The sequence below is a fragment of the Neomonachus schauinslandi genome, chromosome 8 (genome assembly GCF_002201575.2).
Source record: "Neomonachus schauinslandi chromosome 8, ASM220157v2, whole genome shotgun sequence".
Lineage (NCBI taxonomy): Eukaryota > Metazoa > Chordata > Mammalia > Carnivora > Phocidae > Neomonachus > Neomonachus schauinslandi.
In genome coordinates this window covers 30,571,746-30,593,730 of record NC_058410.1, presented here as the reverse complement: position 1 = coordinate 30,593,730, position 21,985 = coordinate 30,571,746, and the positions used below count along the sequence as shown (strand labels likewise).

The 21,985-nt window shown below is 37.6% G+C and overlaps 1 pseudogene; it reads right to left on the bottom strand.

The window, feature by feature from the left end:
* Window positions 1-19,295: 19,295 nt before the first annotated feature.
* LOC110583234 lies at window positions 19,296-20,663 on the bottom strand (annotated as a pseudogene).
* Between the last annotated feature and the right edge of the window lie 1,322 nt (window positions 20,664-21,985).

The following is a 21,985-nucleotide window of genomic DNA, read 5'->3' as shown; positions in this document are numbered from 1 at the left end:
TGGTTTTCTCACAAAACATCAGGGTTGGGCAAAACAGCTAGAGGGTTATTCCAACTCCAAAAGTTTCCTTACAGGCTTAAATACTTCTCTGGACAGAAATTCCTTCTGTAGGAAGAACTAGGGCTCTCACGATCATATTAAGGGAGTTTTGCTTTAAAAAGAGAAAGTCCATACTGAGTGGCAGCTGTGCTCAACACTGTGCAGTAAGACATTCACTTTAGCTGATCTGTGTCCTTTGCTTTCTCTCTCCTTCAATACTATATCCATCAAACAAGAAAAAGTATATGATTATTGATGAAGGGAGAAAATCAAGTGCCTTAGATTACCGATTTATTTTGGGAGGGGAGAGGGTTATGTACCTTAAAAGGATTCAGCTTTTAAGAAAAAATAATAAGCCGGTATGAATTAACTTGAACCAGTTATTTTTTTTTCTTATGCTTTCTATTTTTATTAGAAATAAAAAAATAAAATGAAAGTTGTTCTATCACTTGGATTATTCTCCTTTATATGCTATTCTGTGTTCCGATCTGTGTGGGTATATATCTCCCCATAGTCCAACTGATAAAGCCTTAAAGGATTTTCAAACATTCTGTCCATACAAGATATTGACTCAGTGTCTGGCTAACAGGCTACTTTCTGAAACAAAAACAGAATGGAAAAAAAAGTTGCCTTATCCCCAACTCAGGAATATTCTTTTTCCGGCCCTAAGTTTGGAGCCCTTGACTGTAACCTAGCTGTGCTTTTTGTCTGATCAGGAGGGGCTATTTATTAGGAGTCATACAAAATAAACATGGAAAGTTCACCGTAAAATATGACAACCACTTTAAATAATGTTGACTTAATTAAACTTTAAACTTTATTTATATATTTTATGGCTTTAGTGTGAGCTCTTCTCGGATGTTTACTTCAGTGGAAAATCCATCATGTGAGGACCTTGAGAGGAATTAATCCCCCTACCCTGGCACAGAACTCAGCTCCAACAATTCAGATCTAAATATTTAGTGATGGATGATACATGTTTATGGAACCAAGGGCAGCGTGACATTTAAATGTGAACTGCAGTTTCCATCTTGAACATATGGTTGAAAAGACACTAGAAGCTGCAGTTATGCCAACCAACGGAAGTTCAGTTTCTTTATGCTTGTCTTTTTTTCCCCTTTCACCCATTCCATCTGTTTCTGAGGTTTCTTTAACCAAATTATTCTTACAATCAACTTTCCAGAAAAGAAGTTCTGCTGACTCTTATGCATTTGGTAGTGCGTCCCATGGTTAAACTAATAGCCTTGCTGGGTGTCAGCCAAAGGTTACAGGCCTCTCAAAATATTCCTGGAAAAAAAAAAAAAGTTTATCACTAAGCTGAAGTTTCTCATTAGTAACCCTGTGGTGTCTAATCTGTGAAATTACATGATTAACTCCTTTGCAGAGTCAGCTTCGGTTGAGGTTCGCAATCCCACAGGAAGTTATTAAAAGTATCACCAAGATAATTCCCTAGCTTTGTACTTGGCCCCTGGGGTAAAGGAAATAGATCATTAGATGAATACTTTATAATAAAGTCATAGATCACTCACAATTATTAAATGACTGTCAAGGAAGATTATTATTTTAGAAGTTGAGGACAATGTGATTTGAAAAACAAATAAAAACCGTGAAAGAATTTCTTACTTCCTTTGTTTTGGAAAAGAAATGGGAAACATGAGTGTTTTCTCCCCCATGCTTTTTGAAGTTGATATTTTAATGTCTCTTTTCAAATACAGATATCTTACCTTGTGCTTTTTTCCCCTGAAGTTGTTTAAATGTTCCTTCAATGAAAGAGATAGTTATTGTAAGTAAAGTGTGCAAAACAAAATATGTTTAAAAATGGAGGAATACTTCATGAATATGTCTAAGTAATGTGAGAAGATTTTTCCTCTCGTAGAAGAGATAAGGCCATGGACATGGTTAGTAGCCCACTGGAGGTTTATAGAGGTTATTCTAGTCATTCATTTCATTCACAGAGTAATCTTTATTAGCCAGGACACTTTGACTATGGTAAAGAATAGAAGACAAAAATACCAAGCTTATAAAGAAAAACAATCCCAGATAGCTCCCATCATTATTCCCAAGCCACTACACAATGCAGCTGTTCTTGGTAATTTCAGTTGGATATTTGGCTTTTGAAGCTCTGCTCTAGATTCTGAATTTTATTCTAGTTCAGACAGAAATGTTTCATATGTCCTTTTTATATTTTGCCTTTCAAAACATTTACTGTAACTTTTTTTATTAAAAAGAAAATCCTAATTAACAAAGTACACAGTTTCTTTTAAAACCAGTCCCTGACCAGGTTGGGTTTTACCATAAAGAGCTCCATTGGTTATTCAACCAAACCATTTAGATGCCTGAGTTTAATCACACTGGCACTTGACACTCATTGGAGAGTGACACTTAAAATTATCAAAAGGACTCAGTAGAAAATGCCTATGTCATGTGGGAAAATCCTCATACACAGGAAAACCTTTCATAAATTTCCAAATGTCAAACTCAATTAATGGAGCAAAGCATGACATTGATAAAAGACTGATTCCTTTTGATTTGTTTTTCTGTTTAGTTTATTTACATTTTCTATGATTTTCTGATCCTAACCAGAAAACAAAAACAAAAACAAAAACAACTTGTCCTAAAATTTCATTAAAAAGGAAATGCATAACAGTTGAAAAAGAAATCCAGGCTCACACATGGATAACAATTCCATTGAATAGTTACCAACTTCTAAAATATAGAATATTATTTCAAAACAAGAAATTATATCTATCCAGGGACGCCTGGGTGGCTCAGTTGGTTAAGGCGGCTGCCTTCAGCTGAGGTCATGATCCCACTGGGACCGAGTCCTGCATCAGGCTCCTTGCTCAGCAGAGAGCCTGCTTCTCCTTCTGTCTGCCACTCCCCCTGTGCTCTCTCTCTCTCTCTCTTTCTGACAAATAAATAAATAAAATCTTTAAAAAAAAAAAGAAATTATACCAATCCATAGTCTTTTCTCTCCCATTTGAAGTCAATAGAAGCATGAAGTTCAGTGTAGGATCCCATTGATAGAGAAATATTGAAGATTGATATAGAGGGAAATAATTGCATTTATAGATGCCTTATGATGCTTTTCATAATTCTTTTAGACAGGAGCCTAGGGGGACGGTAAACACATCTAGTTGCCACAGCAACACCATTTGAAGGGAGCAATAAGAAACGCAGCTCTGGTTATTCTTGTAGTTAGTTTTGCTCACTCTTGGGGCACCTGGGTGGCTCAGTTGGTTAAGCGACTGCCTTCGGCTCAGGTCATGATCCTGGAGTCCCGGGATCGAGTCCCGCATCGGGCTCCCTGCTCAGCAGGGAGTCTGCTTCTCCCTCTGACCCTCCACCCTCTCATGTGCTCTCTCTTTCTCTCATTCTCGCTCTCTCAAATGAATAAATAAATAAAATCTTTAAAAAAAAGTTTTGCTCACTCTTGTCAGGGGTGTTGGCAAGTGTGGGCAGCCTTCTGCCCAATGCTGTCAACTGTGTATTCACAGAGCCAGCTCCATGATTCAAAGGGAGCTTATGTGGTGTGATCTGAGGACTGCTGGAAGGATTCTTACCCAAAATGTCTGCCTCCAGAGTAAGCCATTGCTGGGAATTCTATTCATTTCATTAATATATAAAAAAAATGGGAAAATGCACATTCGTGTTCAGGGATAGAAAAAAATGTATAGTCATAGCCATCCATGAGTACATAAGTACTAATTAATTGGTTACATTAGTCACCCGGAAACATCTAATCCTATTTTTTATATAATATATGTTGCTCATTTACTCTATGTCATGCACTGTGCTAAAGTTTTCTACATTAATGCACTTAATGCACACAATGTGCCAATGAGGGGAGGACCATCATCTCCCCAATTTCACAGATGAGAAAACTGGAGCACAAAACCATGAAGTAATTTTCCCTGTGTCACACAGCTGAGAGATGAAGAAACCAAGATTAAAACCCAGATGGTCTTACCCTAGGTCTAGAACCACAGCGTACACTACCTCTGCGTGAGACCCAGGATGAGGCCTAGAAAAGACAGGTTTGGAAGGTATATAAGAAGCAGGGAAGAGCCATTAGAAAAGTCTGTGGATGGAAAGCTGCTTGCAAAGGAGCAGATCTAAGGAAAATGCTAAAAGCAGGCAGGACACAATGCTGTTTGTAATTGGGAGCCCGACGTCAACAGGAAATAGATGGGGGAAAGAAGACCCTTAAAAGTCAGTCTTAAATTCCACATATGAGTGAAATCATATGGTAATTGTCTTTCTCTGATTGACTCATTTCACTTAGCATAATATACCCTCTAGTTCCATCCACGTCATTGCAAATGGTAAGATTTCATTTTTTGATGGTTGAGTAATATTCCATTATATATATACCACATTTTCTTTATCATTCATCTGTCCATGGACATCTGGGCTCGTTCCATATTTTGGCTATTGTGGACATTGCTGCTATAAACATTGGGGTGCAGTATGTGGAATTTAAGAAACAAAACAGAATCACAGGGGAAGGGAGGGAAAAATAGAATAAGATGAAATCAGAGAGGGAAACAAACTATAAAAGACTCTTTTTTTTCATTTTTATTTTTTAAAGATTTATTTATTTATTTATTTGAGGGAGAGAGCAGAAACAGGGGGAGTGGCAGAGGGAGAGGGAGAAGCAAACTCCACACTGAGCAGGGAGCCTGATTCAGGGCTCAATCCCAGGACCCTGGGATCATGACCTGAGCCAAAGGCAGATGCTTAATTGGCTGAGTCACCCAGGTGCCCCAAAGACTCAACCATGAGGAACAAACTGAGAGTTCCTGGAGGGGAGGTGGGTGGGTGGGGGGTAACTGTGTGATGGGCATTAAGGAGGGCACATGACGTAATGAGCACTGGGTCTTATATGCAACTGGTGAATCACTAAACTCTACCTCTGAAACTAATAATACACTATATGTTAATTAAATTTAAAAAAAGAAAAAGTCTTACCTGCTATACCATTTTTCCATGGCTACTCTGACTCTGCTTTCTAGAGGAATCCTATCATAGTTGTAGGGCCATTACTTGGGACTTTGCATTTTAACAGGTGAAAACAAAATGCAGAAAACTAAGTCACAATATTACAAAATGCAAGAGGTAAATAAACACAAAGATTTACTTGGCCCACTCCACCCCCATCTAGACAGAGAAACTGAGGACTCAGAGAGGTTAAGCAGTCTGCCCAAAGTCCCACAGGGTGTTAGTCCCAAAGCTAAAGCTAGGAGATAAGTCTCTTCTAATCTTTCACATGTGTAAAAGACTCCCATCTACCCCATGGTCCATCTTCTAAGGAAAGTATCCAATACTCTCCCTGTATATCTGAACTCTGATGCTTTCTACTGCTTAAGAAGTGCATCAGGGGGCGCCTGGGTGGCTCAGTCGTTAAGCGACTGCCTTCGGCTCAGGTCATGATCCTGGAGTCCCGGGATCGAGTCCCGCATCGGGCTCCCTGCTCAGCAGGGGGTCTGCTTCTCCCTCTGATCCTCCCCCTTCTCATGCTCTCTCTCTCTGTCTCATTCTCTCTCTCAAATAAATAAATAAATAAATCTTAAAAAAAAAAAAAGAAGTGCATCAGGATTCTGTCTGAGCTCTAGTTGCATGATGTCTGTCGTTGGAGGGATGACATCAGCATAATCCCCATTGCTGTGTGAATAAAGTAGTTATAGTCAAACATCCAGGTTTACCCAATTAACTTTAAGCACTAAGGCTTGGGGAAGGGAGCAAGCTAGTGGTAGGCCACACTTCAAGACTTCCTAACATCTTTCTTAAGGCATCTTGCTACATGCATTCCTCAAATCACACACACGTACACATGAATTATTGAAATTTATGAATGAAAGAGCTGTGGTGCTTTTTTGGATCTGCTATAGACATCAAAGTTTTTTAAGTGGTCTAATTAGTCCCATTAAATGTTAATTTTCATGGACTTTGGAGTCAGAACTACCTAAGTTTGAATCCTCCATCTCTCATTCGCTAGCTGGGTAAACCTGTAAAGCTAACCAACCTCCAGACAGAACCATTGTGAAATGGGGCAACATGGGCTTTGGAGCTGAGGTCTCATTTGGATTCTTCTTCCACCACTCATTAGCTACATGTTCTTGGACATATCTCTTAACTTTTCTGAGCTCCTGTAAAATAAGGTTTTGAAAAGCCACCCACCACAAAGTTCTAATTGAATCTTTGGTTCTGGATGTTCTACACATCCCTCATTGATAAGATACAGCATAATCACCAAACTCAGATGCAAATAACACATTGATTACAAACTAACTTGTGATTTCCTGCTTCCTATTTCTTCGTATGCTCACTTGACCTGCCCATCTGCAGACTCCTGAACACATGTCCCTCTCTTGCCCAGCGATACTTTACCACCTAGCTGTGCATCCATCAGCTCATTGGATTCTTGTTCTAACCCCCCCCCCCAGAATCACCAAAGTGTTCCTTCTTCCCTGCTGCTTCTGCCAAGGCCACCACTGGCATTCCCCTAAGCTCATCATACAGGCCTACTCCCCTGCTCATGCTTATCACTGCCATCTTCGGATCTCAAGTTTTTCAGTGGCTTAGCCCTGGTTTATTTTTGTTCTTTCTTTCCAAAATCTCTACCATCAATTTAGATTTCCTTCAGCCTCCATGCTGATGGCACTTTCAAAATGTTTGCCTTGGAGTTCTCTGATTTTAACTACACTCATGATTACTCTATTAAACCATTACATCCACCTTCAGCACGTGGGACACTTTGTTTGATGTGGAATCTTGACATCACCCCCTCTGACCGTAGCCTCTTTACATCCATCAGCCTCCCTGAACTCACTATCACTAATTTGAACTTTTTAAAATTCCTTAAGCTTCCCTGTGTCCCAGTCCATGTTCACCATTCTGAGTCCTACAGCCTTGTGACACAACCTATCATTCACACCTGTCAATCTCAAACCTCAGATAAGCCCTCTTTTCTGTGCATTTTACAACCAGTCTCTTTCATGAAAGATGAGGTCATTCACAAAGAAAGAAACATCCCCCTTCTTCAAGTCAGTTTCTCTGGGGCTTCAAGGACCTTGACTTCCCTCTCTCTTGCTTTGCCAGAGAAGGGGTTCTACCTCTTCCTCAAGCCTGTCTCTCTCCACCTATAAACTTCATGCGTAAATCTCCCCAAACACAACCTTGCTAAATAATTTCTCTTTTATTTTCATCAAACTCTTGTACTTACTGTCTCCTTCCCTCTGCATATAATCATGCGACATTCTCCCCTCAATCCATTCCACTCCCTCAATTCCTAGAATTGTGTTAAACCTCATAATAAAATCTCTACGTAAAACGGAAATAGAAGAGGGCACCTGGGTGGCTCAGTCGGTTAAGCGACTGCCTTTGGCTCAGGTCATGATCCTGGAGTCCCGGGATCGAGTCCCGCATCGGGCTCCCTGCTCGGCGGGGAGTCTGCTTCTCCCTCTGGCCCTCCCCCATCTCATGTGCTCTCTCTCATTCTCTCTCTCGCAGATAAATAAATAAAATCTTTTAAAAAAATGGAAATAGAAGAAAACTACTTAAGTATGATAAACACGAGCTACCAAAATTCTAGTGTATGAAATAGTTAAATACTGAGATAATTCCCACTAAAAATCAGAACAATGTGGAAGATACCTGCTAACACTACTGTAATTCAGCATCACTTGGGAGGTTTTAACAAATGCAATGAGAAAATAAATACAATTTCTTATGTTCTAAATATGAGTGAAACCATATGATAATTGTGTTTCTCTGATTGACTTATTTCATTTAGCATAATACCCTCCAGTCCCATCCATGTGATGAGCACTGGGTGTTATACTGAACTGATGAATCATTAAACATTATATCAAAAACCAATGATGTACTATACCTTGGCAAATTGAATTTAAACTAAAAAAAGAAAAGAAATTCAATTAATCAATATTAAATATTAAATAAAAATATTAAAGAAGAGGAGGCAAAGTCACATACATACTTATGAAATGATTAGATGCCCAGAATACATAACAGACTATTAAGATATTTAGTGAAGTAGCCAGATAAAAGAAAAAAATAACAAAAACAGACTTTATATTAGCCACCAGTTAAAGATCCAAACTGAAAAACAAATATCAGTCAATAATAGCAAACCAAACAGAGAATACTTAGGGATATTTTTGTAAGAAAGGCACAAGACTTAAAATCATATAATAGTAATATCTGAACACTATAGATTGAATGTTTGTGTTTCCCCAAAATTCATGTATTGAAACCTACCCCCTAATGTGATGGTATTTGGAGGTGGGGACTTTGAGAGGTGAATAGGTCATGAGGGTGGAGCCTTCATGAAGGGGATTAGTGCCTTTATGAAAGAGGCCCTAGAGAGCCCCCTTGCCCCTTCCACCAGGTAAGGTTACCGGAGGAAGATGACCACCTCTGAACGAAGTGGGCCCTCACCAGACATAAAACCTGTTGCCTCCTTGATCTTGGACTTCCCAGCCTCCAGAACTGTGAAGAATAAATTTCTTTTCTTTATAAGACACCCAGACTATGGTATTTTTTTATAAGCAGCTCAAAACGACTAAGATGCTTGGGAAAATATATCTTGTCTCTGAATGAAACAACAAAACATGTAAAATGCAATTTTTCCATATTTACATATAAGTTTGATGCAATTTCAGAAATCATTTACTGTAATTATGCATATGATTAATCTTGGAAATAGATAAAACTAATTTAAAATTCTTATGAAAATAAATCACTGAGAAAAGCTACAAATATCTTGAAAAGGAGAAAAAATTAAAGGCAAGCATAAGTTAACATATGCAATGTATTATAATGTAAACACAATTCCAAGCAATATATAAATTTATCAATGGGACAAAACAGTCCAAAAATAGAGACCCATGTACATATTTAAACTTAACATTTGCCAAATTTAATCAGGGAGGATTTTGAGATGATTCATTTTTGAGATGAGATCATTATTAATGATGATGATGATAACAATAATCAGAAGTGTGCTAATCAGGGTTCCCCCAAAAGGCAAACTAAAACAAGAACTTGCCTTCAGATTAAGCCTTCTTATTTGGGAGGTGGTCCCTGAGAGAAGTGATGAGGAGGGAAGTGAGGCAGGAAAGGAGGAAAATCCAGCCTCTCGGTGCATCATTGAGGTTGCTGCTTTGCACAGTGGGCTCAGTTCCTCTGGGAGTTCCTGGGAAATGTGCAGAATGCCTCCTAGAACTGTCCTCTGAAGGAAGGGTGGAAGATGGGGTATTCACCTACCAGTTTCTATCCCTCCTCAGTGAGAATTGCATCAGGACATTAAAACTCCCTCACACGTGTGGGCTACTCTTAAGTGCAGGAAGGCCATCGCAAAGAACATGGGCCTGGAGGTAGGACACTGTCAGCTGAGGTAAGCCCAAGGTTGCCTGGAACTGTGCAGTGTGGCTAAAACCAGGTTGACCATGAGGATGCTGATGTGGGAAACCAGAGGTCCATGGTGTGCTGAGAAACACTGAGCATATCAGTTCAAATGGACTCAATGTTCAGCCTGGAGAAATCATGGAGTTTCAGAAGGTAGGCGTCTTTAGTGAAAATGCTGTTTCTTTATTGTCTCCTGTTATGATACCTTGATTTTATGTGGTGAGTCTCATTGGGTCACTGGAAGACAGCTGACAGCCAATAAAGAGCCCGTTAATACATACAATTGATCTATATAATGGATATTCCAACTCCCAAAGCTAATTTTACAAGGCAATTCCAGTGTTCTTTGTTTTTTGTTTTGTTTCTGTTTTGTTTGTTGGTTTTTTACTTGCTGATAGGAGAAATTTGGGGTAAAATATCTTCCAGATTCATAAAAAATCACCACTGGATTCTTGGCTTTCACCTAAAACATAAGCATTCCTTAATCATCTTAGTGTAAATGAATCATTGTTACAACCTCAGGTAATTATGTGACTGGTGAGCCTGTTCTTTGTTCAGCAGCCAAATGTGTGTCTGATTAGGAAAGTCTCAGGATGATTTAAATACAACATGAAGAAAGGAGAAAACCATTCCCATGAGCTTTTGAAAGATCAGTAATAGCAATCTCTCTGAAGAAAAGATATATTTTAAGAAAATAAAGTTGGCAAAAGAAGCAAGGTCTAGTGAACACCAGAAAATACTAGTATATTAATATTCTCTAGAAAAATAGTTGCCATTCGTATGGTGGTTAATACAGCAATCATAATATGATTTATCTTCAACCATGACTGATTTTTTATATCAATTGTATTTCCCAAGGTTTGCTTCTAATTTCTTCACTTGAAAGTTTCTCCTTACTTGTCTCTATCTATTTAAAGCTCCCTCTGATTTAATTTCTTTGTTGATTGCTGCTGATTAATAGTAAAATTTTTTGTTTCTGTAACACAGATTGATTTGTATTAATCACCTGGCTTCTGTGCTAAATGCAGTAACTTTTGCATGCGTATGTTTCTATAATTGCGTATGTCACATATACTATCATTTTTAAAAGATTTTATTTATTTATTTATTTATTTATTTATTTATTTATTTATTTATTTATTTATTTATTTAGAGTGAGCACAAGCATGGGGAAGGGGCAGAGGGAGAGGGAGAGGGAGAGAGAGAATCCCAAGCAGACTCCATGCTGAGCCTGGAGCTCGATCCCACAACCCTGAGATCATGACCTGAGCCAAAATCAAGTCAGTTGCTCAACCAACTGAGCCATCCAGGTGCCCCACATATATTATTGTTCTGAGGTAACTTCCTCTAATGACTGTACTTCATGATCTCTATTGGATGTTCCACAAAATCAACTTTATGTCTCTGTTACGTACCTTCTTGTTTGCACTGATTTATAGATTACTTGACTTCTAATACAAGATATCATAAAACAAATCTAACTAGAAACTATGTATCCTTTCCTTTAATTTTAACTAGCCAGACAGTATTGTACTCTACAATTCATAAAATCGAAACTTGTTCATTGAAGGATCTGAAGTGTTAGTTTAATAATGCAAATAAAACTGGGTTGCTTCTTGAAGATTCAAGACTTATTTTTTTTTATAACATGACACATCAGATTAAAAACAAAATCTTTTCTCATGCAAAGTATCTAAAGTTGTGTGGAAAATAGCCTACCCATATACCCATATCCATTATGTTATATTAATAAGAGAACATTCACAGTAGTTGTAATTCATACAACACAAAATCAAAGTTGAATTTCTCCAAGTAGTTGTAAAATAAACTAAAATTATCTTCTGATATAGAAAAATAATAGGTACTATGCATATAAGTACAAGCTAAGCAGAATGTTTTCCAGAATTTAAAACTTAAGACATATACTGTATTTTTGATATAGAATGCATCAACGTGTCCAAACAAATAATGCTTTCCTTAAATAAGACAGTATTGAAAACTAAGTGTCTCTTAGGGTGTCTTTAATGTGGTGTCTATCAAAGGTGTGGTCAATGTGTGGTTTGACGGCCAGATCCTCCTTAAGTGCTAAGCCACTTCCATATACCAGGTTGTTGACTACTAATAGATGAGTTCCTCTCTGCACATTTCCTTTTGTAGAAGGATGCTGTCTCCCCCAAGGTGACACCTATTCTCTGAACACTACCTACATGCAGGATGGTCAAGACAGGTATACAAAGAGTCAGTCTCCTTGCCGTGACTCAGGACAACTCTAAAGGGTCATCTCAACTCCAAAGGATCCTCTGAGGCCTCTGGTATAGCTGAATCATAGTTCAGCTACTCCCTCTGCCCAATCCTGTGTTCCTCAATGCTCATGGGTGTTTCTCTCAAGAACACTCACCAGTTAACCACCTGCAGGCAAATTCCTGCCACACAGTCTGTTTCCTGGGCCAGTTGAAGACCAGAAAAATTTCTTCAACATTATTCAGTTAATATTATTCAACACTTTAGTCTTTTTTTGTGTGTTCATACCAGAAAATAGCGTTCTGATATATGTAGATCCTAAATCTAGTCACAGAAGAAGGAAAAGAAAATTGAACCACAGGAAAATTTAATACACTAAAATCAGCTTTTTTGGCATGGTTCATTTTAGTCATAAAAAAGTAAAAATCAATCAACACAAACATAATTAATCAATGTGATATTTATTAGATTGATTATAACACTAAGTATAAGATTTTTTTGTTAATGAAAATCTAAATTATTTTGTTCAATTAGTGGTTCATTTCACTCAAAATTTTCAAGCTATTTATATGCAAAGATGTCAAAAATACTTAATCCATAAGCATCATAGGGGTGAGAATTTAAAATGATATCATCATATCACTTCTTAGGAAGAGCATACTTGAATTTACCAGAAAAAAATTATTTCTATATAACATAATTATCTTGTTAAGTATTGCCTGTAGTTTTGGGCTGCTGAAGTCTCCAATCTATTGGTAACACATTAACTTTGCCAAAGATCCTATGCTCATGGAAGATAAGAGTAATGTTTCCTGTGTTTTTAGTATAAGATAAAAACAGATGCGCACTAGATAGTTTCTGCCCTCTACAATCTTCTCTACCTCCCTCAGATGTAGAAAGGCAAACACTACATTTCTGAAACTTTCTTGCAACCAGGGACTGATTTTGCATCTTGGATGCGTGATTTAGTTTCCACCAGTGAGAAACACTCCCAAGAGATTTAGAAGGTGGAATGGTTGGACAGGCCATCTTTCTGTGGTCATTCTAGATAGCTGTGGGTGTACAGGAGCCAGACTCTGTGTTCTCCTGTCTGTCTCCAGATTCTGGGTGTGGGGTGGGTGGGGTGGCTGTGGTCTCCTGGCCTGTAAATCCCAGTTGCAGTGGTGTGACCTTGAATGTCAATGTCGTTTGTAGTCTCCACTTCTACTCCTCTAGCTTTTCCATTGATTTTATAAACATCTAATTCCCTGTATCAAACACCATGCACTTGAACTGCCTACATTGGTTTCTTAATCCTTTACCAAAACCTGACTGATTCGATGTGTGCCTACCTAAAAACATTTCAACCTGGTTTTGTTTACACTGTGACTATTCTGTTAGAATATGAAAGAATAAGTGGATATGTAACAGTTTCCTCCCCTTCTTTGTTATGTAAGAAGGGACTTTCTCTATACCAAATCACTTTTGGGGAAAGATTTCAATATACACATTTTTAAAGTTCTGCTTAGGTGAGGGAGAACTATGGCTCTATAATAAAGATTAGCTTATAAGTGTCTTTCTAAACAATGGTAACCACACCCCAGATATCCAGTTTTATCATCTGAGGTAAGAATCCTGTGATCATATCCCTGTTACTCTGTCCTCAAGACTGCTATGTCCAGCGGAACGGGCTTTTATGACTCATATGGAAACTGACACAGAAGGGCCACAACTGAACTTTCCACACTGTTCAGTCCTCCTCAGTCAGAAAATGTAAGTTCTCCAGGGCTCTACAATGAGAAAGACGATATCATTTTAAGCCAAATGGGTTCTAGAAAACCTGGCCCTTTAATCCTAGAGGAAAGGAGATTGCCAGACTGCCAAATAGCTCTGTAATTTGGGGATGAAGAGCCCTCGTCTGGGACCAACAGTCACGCCTTCTCCTCCACATCCCATGCCTGACCCACTAGGAGGAGCATAGGATAGTCTAGCCCACCTATGGCTCAGCAAACAGCTCATCATATGAGGAATTACTGGTGTCTAACACTTGAATGTAGGACTTGTACTCGTGATCATTAAATCAATGAAGTTTTTTAAGTATTTGTTTAAAATAAAATAAATTAGAGCAGATTCTTGAGTATTCCTATAACACTAATTTTCTTCTAGATGCATTTTCCTAACATTAATGAGAAAGAAAAACTAAATTCTGGTTTTTTTTGTTTAATTTATAAATTTATTTTATTTTATTTTATTATGTTATGTTAATCACCATCCATTACATCATTAGTTTTTGATGTAGTGTTCCATGATTCATTGTTTGCTTATAACATCCAGTGCTCCATTCAGTACATGCCATCTTTAATACCCATCACCAGGCTAACCCTTCCCCCCACCCCCCTCCCCTCTAGAATCCTCAGTTTGTTTCCCAGAGTCCATAGTCTCTCATGGTTCGTCTCCCTAAATTCTGTTTTATCAATAATACAGCCCAGCCTTTGAGAGCATATTATATAGCAGATATCAAATATGATGTGTATCATAGGAAAACCATTTAAAATTGCTAGTCTAGAGCTTACCAGAAAGATATATGAGCCAGAAGATTTGAGTTTGAATCTCCCCGTTCTGCTATTTACAAGCTACGTGTCCTTGGCTAAGTTAAATTTCTGAGCCCTGGTTTCACGCACCTGTAACATGAAGAGAATGTTTAGATGGAATGTAGGTTCCAAGAGGGCAAGGGTTATTTCTGATTTGCTCTCAGCTATATCTCCATAATTAAGCATTTAATCCAGCACAAAATAGGTTCTCTATAAACACTTGTTGATGTCCACCTAATATGGTTCTCAATATTTATTGAGGATGAACACATATCCAGCAACTATTTAGCTAGTATGGAATGTAGAAAGACTTCAACTGATAACTATTATTCGTATAATATTAGAGGCCCCTAGCCTTGAGTCCTCATTCCTTTAGTCTTGGATGATCCTTTAAGCCTAAGCAGGCACTGACAAATTCTTAATCATCCAGTGATGTCACAATTGCCTTGAACTTAGTCATCTTTATCCTCAGCTTGATCCAGCTGATGAAAATCAATACTTACTCCTAAAGCAGCTCTTCCTCCCAGGGAATCTGAACTCTGCCTCTTCCTAGATTGATACCCATTTGACACGGCAAATGTCTTTGAGCTCAGACCATTCCAAGGCCATGGGCTTGGCAGGAATACTCCCTGCTTGCAGTGGTCAGAGCTCATATTGAGATTTAGGGTAGCACAGATGGCAGTAGCGTGGTGGGGGCTGCGCTCTTGACTTTACAAAGGCAAATGAGACTACACAGTAAGGAATCCTGGGACTGATCTCAGCCCAAGAATCCAAGGCCTGGTTGCCTCTACTCCAGTCTCCTCAGCCTACTGCTGACTTTAGGCAGCAAAAGAGGAGATGAACATCAGGCCCTGCTGCCAGAAGTTAGCTGTCTTTTAAGAATCCCAGGGAAGGCTACAGCCTCCAGGTCCCTTCACAGGCAAGCATGAGGAATTAGTCTCACCCTGAGACCCACGGTCCTACGGGTAAAGCACGCCATGCTTGCTGCCTGTTCCTTTCCAAGAAGAGTATGTGTTCTTTACAGTATGGAAACATCCAAGGCTGACATCTGTTCTAATTTGAGCAGCTCTTGTGATTTCTCCTTGTCTCGTTGGTGGTCGCTTCTCATTCCAGATTCGATGTAGCATTGTATCAGCTTCTGGGTCTGTCCATAAAGGAGTATCAGTTGCTCAGATATCATTGTTTTCTCAAAGGGACAGAAAAGCCCATGGGCTGGAGAGGGGATGCAGGTGAGAGCTCCTTCTAAATAGATGTCTATTGTTAAAGAGCCTTGCTGCTCCTTTTCACTCCAAGGCTGCTTTATATCCCCAGAGGTCAGTGGGAATGTGGCTGAACTCTCCTTCTGGAAATACTCCCATCTTTAAATCTTGCTGCTGCAGGTGGGCGTAATTCTAGAAATTTTATAACTGTTCTTTATCAGGAAGTCACTGAGTAAGAGCAGAGCTGGGAAGAGATGATGATATAATAAAGAAGCTGCAAAAGAAGTTCTTTCCAGCTTGTATTTCAAAAAAATAAAAGCTTCGCCTGTCTTGTGCTGTTAATTCTCTGTGATTAAAATAATAAAATGTAATATAGAATCAAAGGCACAGGATTTTAAGCTTTTTTTCTAAGCTCCTTGCAGAATTGACCAAATAAATTTACAATATTTTTTGCTTAAAGTTTCCAAAACTCTTTTATAATCTCTCTCATTTGCCTTGCTCTAATATTTTTTCATATTGCACTTTAATTGCTGATAAAGTCCATTATCATGGCTTTATGTTTTATTTGGTAGAACACCAGACTCACAGATGATTAGCAATAGTTTATGAAGTAAATTTCCTGAGAAGTTCAAGGGTCTTATACTGTGGGAAACTGAATATCTAAAACCAGTGTCTTTGATATACTGTCAGTGTAAATGGTATGGTCAAAACTGCCCTCTCATACAAAGATATGAAAAGTAACCAACTCCAGTATAAGACGATTGGCATTTCTCACTGACCACTACTGATTTCATAATCAAAATGAATTTACCAAGTCCTTTTTTGGAAGATTATAATTTTGTAAAGTAAGTGAGTTTTTAAAAATACATATACCTAACTAGTTTTATTTTAATCATCATATTTTTGTTAGCAATTAAAATAGGTAAAATAAAACTCTTGAAGAGAAAAATAACAAATATATACACTGTCAACTCCATGGTAATGTACTTTCTGACACCACCTACAAATAAGTCTGTGAACTATAATAATTTATTACATTGTTACGTGTTAATTAGAGCGGGCGGGGAGAGAGGTGAGGAGAGAGGTGTCATTAGCCCAGAGAAAAGCAAATTGAAGCCCATATATATATAAAGCATATAGCAACTAGATTTTATTTGTTTCATTCTAATTAGAGTGGTTTTTTGAAAGGAATAAAATATACCACCACCCATCTACTTTTAAGGAAGGCAAATCAAACATCCCATTCAATAAGTAAAACAATAAAAAATATTTTAACTTTAAGATATAGTTAAGAGAGCTGAAGAAGAGGGAGGAGAAATAGACATGCAAGGAGACCACACACAGTCACACAGAAAGAGATAAAGAAAGGGGCCCTGGGAAGGGAGAGATACAGCCTTTAACACAGACACAAGCAGGACAGATTTTCACAGAGAAGTACCTTCATCCGGTGGTCTTTAAGTTTTTGTTCCTTGAAACCCAGGACTCTAGTACATGCTTTCCCCAGAAGGAGAAAACCGCTTGTCACTAGAGGTGCTTGACTGTAGGCTGAAATTAAGTCAAGAACCAGATGGGATCCTTGAGCCACCCCTCATACTTTTTAATTTTCTTGGCCAAATTAATAGAGTCTATCTACTTACACCAATTTTCACTAGAAAGTATGCCAACCAATGGAGGTTCCTCAAAAAATTAAAAATAGAAATACCATACAATCCAGTAATTACACTGCTGGTATTTACCCAAAAAAACCCAAAAACATTAATTTGAAAGATACATGCCACCTTATGTTTATTGCAGCATTATTTACAATAGCCAAGCTATGGAAGCAACCTGAGTGTCCATTGATAGGTGAATGGATAAAAAAGATGTGGTATACACATACAATGGAATATTACTCAGCCATAAAAAGGAATGAAGTTTTACCATTTGTGACAACATGGATGGATCTAGAGGGTATTATGTTAAGTGAAATGAGTCATACAGAGAAAGACAAATACCATATGATTTCACTTGTATGAGGTATATAAAAATAAAACACACAAAAAAGAGAGGAACAGACTCATATACAGAGAACAAACTGGTGGTTGCCAGAGGGGAGGTGGGTGGGGGGATGGATGAAATGGGTGACAGAGATTAAGAGGTACAAAATTTTAGTTATAAAGTAAGTCACAGAGATGAAAAGTACAGCATAGGGAATATAGTCAGTAATACTACACTTACTGTAGAGAGCAATGCATAAGGTTTAGAATTGTTGAATCACTATGTTATACACCTGAAACTAATATAACATTGTATACCAACTATACTTCCATAAGATAATTAATTAATTAACTAATTGATTAAATAAAAAGGGAAAAAAGAAAAAGAAAGAATGGTAATTTATTCTAATTCTCTCACTTTGAAATGTCAAATAGAAGGCTAAAGTTAATACTTCTAATTGACCAAAAAATAAACCCAAAACAAAAGCCAAAAAACAGTGTTGTTTACATTAAGAACTGGTATGGTTTTTTCAGGAAGGGTGTTTACCAGTTTTACACATTATCTTTTTTTAAAAAGACCTCATTGAGAATCTAAGCCCTGAGAAAAATATGTCAGGGATAAAAAGATAAGCAGTGAAAGAGCATGCCAATAACAGCAGCGACCCTGCATGAACTTGGACCTGAAAGCCAGAGAGAGTGGCAAGATGCCCAAGGGGATGATGGCTAGAACCCAAGCAAATGAGGGGAGTGGTCACTGCTGCTCCCAGTGCTCTCACCCCTGTGCTAGACCCAACACTTCAAAGCATCATTTAAAAGATGTATTTAAAGATACACCTATGGTAAGCTTATGCTGCACAGAGATCTTTTTTTGAACAGCTTTATTGAGGCACAGTTAACATATATAAACTGCACATATTTAGGATGTAGACTTTGAGCCACCCCTGCAAGATAATGAATATATTCATCACCCTCAACAGTTTTTTTGCACCACTTCATAATCCCTACCTATAATACCTCCTCACCTGCTTTCTCCAAGCAACTTCTGATCTGCTTTCTGTCAGAATACATTAGCTAGCATTTTTAAAACTTTATAAGAATGGAATCATATAGAATGTATTCTTTTTTTTCCTTACTTCTTTCACTAGGTGTAATTATTCTGAGATTCATCCATTTGGTAGCATTTACAAATATTTTATCCATTTTTATTACTGAGTAGTATTCCATTGGGTGAATGTGCCATACTTAATTTATACATCCACTTTTTGATGGAAATTTGAAATTGTTTCCACTTTTAAGCTATTATAAATAAAACTCCCCTGAGCATTTGTGTACAGGTCTTCATATGGACATATGCTTTCATTTCTCTTAGGAAAGTATCTACTATGGTGACTAACATAATAAAATAGAAGAAATAAATAAAAGGAAAGTATCTACTGGAAGTGCTAGGTCATGTGATATGTATATGCTTAACTTTTTAAGACACCGACTTTTTTCCAAAGTGGTTGCACCATTTTACATCCCCACCAGTAATGTGTAGAGCTCTACTTCCTTGCTAACACTTGGTATGGTCAGCTTTCTAAATTTTTAGCTATTCTAATAGGTGTGCAGCGAAGTGTTATTTCACAGTAGGTTGTTTTTGTTTTTTGTTTGTTTGTTTGTTTGTTTGTTTTGGAGGAGGAGCATAACAGTATTGCTTTATTTGAAAGAATGGTACAAATGAAAGAACTTAAGTTGATGTTTCGGTACAACTTACTGAGAAGGTAAAGATAAACCCAAATGCATGCACAGCCTTGGTAACAGAAGAAGTCAGTCCCATGGCTATAGGGAAGCCAATCCAAGGCTTAGCTATCAGTGTCACTGTCTCCCAGGGTGTGCTTGTCAAAGACAGGCTCTGCAATGCCAGGATCCAGGGCCCCCATCTTATACAAGTTGGTTGCAGTGGTCATCCAATTCTTCAATGGATTTTACCTGCTCGTTTAGGTAATAAGTCCCAATGAAATCACACAAATAGGGGTCCATTTTTTTTTCCAATGGCCTTTTCATGCAGTTCCAGCAGTGACCAACTCACACTTTTATTTTTATTAAGTATGAAATACACTCCATTGCATTCACCTCACTCCCCAGTGAGCACAGTCTGGTTTCTTGATATCCTGATGGAAGATGTAGTCACTTTCTTGGTTCTACAGCTTCATCAATTTTCAACATGTTCTCTCTTCTCATGAAATCAGTGAAGAAAACATTTGGTCCTTCAAAATCACCTTATCACATTCAAAGTAGTAAGACATGGGCAGGTAGATGTAGGAGATGTAGAGCTCTGGGTCAGTTTGGTGATTGATGGTGACCTCTGAGTCCTGGTGGTAGTTCGGGTGCACCTGCAAGGGGGCTGGTCATCACAGCAGGCAGCGGGGGCTTGGAGATTGTCCAAAGGATTTGTGAAGAGGTGTTGGAGAGCTGGCTCTGAGTGGTTGGTTAACTGGGGTGGAGTTTGGAATGTGGGGACAGCTGGGTTCTGTGAAAGAATTGTTGAAATAAGAAGCCACAGTGAATCTCTGCCCTAGCATTGTAGTTTTAATTTGCATTTCCCTAATAGTATTGAACATCTATTCTGGTGCTTATTTGTCATTCCTTTATCTTCTTAGGTGAAGCGTGTGTTCAAAACTTTTGTTCATTTTTAAAAAGTGCGTTCTTTGTTTTCATATTATTGAGTTATTAGAGGTTTTTAGATGTTCTAGATACTAGTTTTTTATCAAATGTACACTTGGCAAATATTTTCTCTCAGTTTTGGTTTGTCTTTTCTTTCTTTAACAGCGGTTTTCAAAGAGGAACAGTTTTTATTTTTAATAAGGTCCGATTGATTAATTTTTCTTTTATGGATTGTGCTCTCAGTATTGTATCTAAGAAACCTTTGCCTAACCCAAGGTCATAAAGGTCTTTTCCTATGTTTACTTCTAGACATTGTGTAGTTTTTAGTCTTGCATTTAAGTTTGTAACCTATCTTGAGTTAATTTTTGCATATAGTGTGAAGTATGGGTCAAAGTTTTGTTTATTTATTCTTTTTATTTTTTTGCAAATGGATGTTCAGTTGTCCCAGCACCTTTTGTTGACAAGATGATCCTTTTACCATTTGAATTACCTTCACACATTTGTTGAAAATCAGTTGTTTATTACATATAAATAATTTTCTAAACTATTTTATTACGATGTTCCATTTCTTCGTCTTAGCACCAGTATCACACTGTCTTGATTTCTGTAGCTTATCATATGTCTTAAAATCATATAATGCCAGTCCTTTTTTGTTTTCAAAGTTGTTTTAACTCTTCTAGTAGACTCAGGGATCTTAAAACCTACAAAAGTCAAAAACTAACATTTCTTCCCCAAATCATGATGCTAGCACCTTTAATCTGAAATCAGATTTAAAAGGAACTAGAAGAATACAAATTGATGTTATGCATATATCAGTGTCTTTCTATCCCATAATTAGAAACTATATTGTTGTAAGAACAGAGGAGAAAAATCTCTAAACAGGAAGAACCAGCTTGGCTAGGAGGGAATGAAAGCTTAAGATGAAGAATAAGAAAATAGAGAACATTTTAATTTTCTTATTCATATTCCAAGTCCAAAAATATTATATTCAGGGCCCTAGAATAAGTTGAAGACATTATCTTTAAGGCACAGGTAGTACAATTTTAAAAGTCATGAAAGTTTAGAAAGAAAACAAAATATCAGAACTTAGCCCAAACTGCATTCCTGTGCAAATAGAAAAAGATACCATAGGTTAAAACAATCAGTCAATTCACATGAAAAAATGACTAAAATTACTAACCATCAGGGAAATGCAAATCAAAACTACAAAGAGATATCACCCCACATCTGTCAGAATAGCTAAAACAACACAAGAAACAACAGGTGTTGGCGAGGATGTGGAAAAAAAGGAACTCTCATGCACCGTTGGTGGGAATGCAAACTGGTGCAGCCACTGTGGAAGACAGTACAGAGTTTCCTCAAAAAGTTAAAAATAGATCTACCCTATCATCCAGCAACTGCATTACTGAGTATTTACCCAAAGAATATAAAAACACTAATTCAAAGGAATACATGCACCCTGATGTTTATAGCATCATTACTTACAATAGCCAAGATATGGAAGCAGCCCAAGTGCCCACAGATTGATGAATGGATAAATATGTAGTGTATATATATATATATACACAATGGGATATTACTCAGCCATAAAAAGGAATGAAATCTTGCCATTTGCAACAACATGGATAGATCTAGAGAGAATAATGCTATGAGATAAGTCAGTCAGAGAGACAAATACCATATGAATTCACTCAAATGTGTAATTTAAGAAACAAAGCAAAAGAACAAGGGAAAAAGAGATGAACTAAAAAAACAGACTCTTTACTATAGAGAACAAACCTATGGTTACCAGACGGGAAGTGGTGGGGGAATGGGTGAAATGGGTGATGGGGATTAAGAGTACACTTATCACTATGAGCACTGAGTAGTGTATAGAATTATTGAATCA